The sequence below is a fragment of the Cyprinodon variegatus genome, unplaced genomic scaffold, assembly GCF_000732505.1.
Source record: "Cyprinodon variegatus isolate N-32 unplaced genomic scaffold, C_variegatus-1.0 Scaffold2320, whole genome shotgun sequence".
NCBI classification, from domain to species: domain Eukaryota; kingdom Metazoa; phylum Chordata; class Actinopteri; order Cyprinodontiformes; family Cyprinodontidae; genus Cyprinodon; species Cyprinodon variegatus.
This window is the reverse complement of record NW_015152773.1, coordinates 1-1,084: the sequence shown is the minus strand read 5'-3', so window position 1 is coordinate 1,084 and position 1,084 is coordinate 1.

The window sequence follows — 1,084 nt, the reverse complement described above, 5'->3', positions numbered from 1 at the left end:
GTAGGTTAATAAGATGATTTGCCAATGGAATTTGTATTTTTACTCTTGAAATAAAATAATTAGATAACATACACGTGAAATAATGTAATGCAATAGTTTTTCTTATTTTAAAAGTATATCGACTTATTCCATTGGCAACGTGTCTCACTTCCCTCCTTAATTCAAAAACTAATGCACTTATTGTAAGAAAAAAGACTTATTTAAATTTAGATTTTTTTTTTCCAGTGTAACTAAGATTGATTCTATTAAAAATAGGATCATTGACACCCCACTAACTATGATTGGTTTATCCCTGAAAGGTGAGGCGAGTTAACTATAGAATTTGAACTGTGTTTGGACTGTTTTGATCCAGTTGAACTTTTAGAGCTAACAAAATTATGATCTTCATCTAAGCCTTTAAGTTGTATGTCAGATCCAGTTACAACAAGTTATTTAAGGAAGTATTATCTCTCATTTATATCTCAATTTTAGCTATGATTAATCTATCTCTTTAACAGGGATATGTGCCTCAGGCTTTTAAGGTAGCTGTTTTTAAGCCTTCTCTTAAGAAACCATGATTTGATCAATTATAGACCTTATCTTATCTTCCTTTATTACAGCATCTAGAATTTTTGAAAAGATAGTGGCTAAACAAATGTCTGAGCACTTAATACACTGCACTGAACACTATAATGAACTTTTCAAAGAGTTGCATTCAGGTTTTAGAGATCATCGATTCTCTTGGCCTCAGATAAAGGACTTGTATCTGTACTTATCCTGTTAGATCTCAGTGCCTCATTTTCATCTATCATAATATTGTTTTAAAAAAACTTGGAACATTTTGTAGGAATGCTAGTTGAAATCTTATTTATTTCAGTTTATTCATGTCATTGACCAATGTTTCTCATGTTTTTTGTGTGTGTGTTTTCTATACTTTAATAACCCCAGAGATTTAACCCATGGCAGTGGGCTGCCGTTGTGCAGCACCCAGGGAGCAGTGTGGGGTTAATGGTCTTGCCCAGGGACCCAGAGTGGCAGTCTGTGTTTGATCTCACAACCTCAGGATTCAAAGCCCTATGCCCTAACCACTATGCCGCCACCTCCC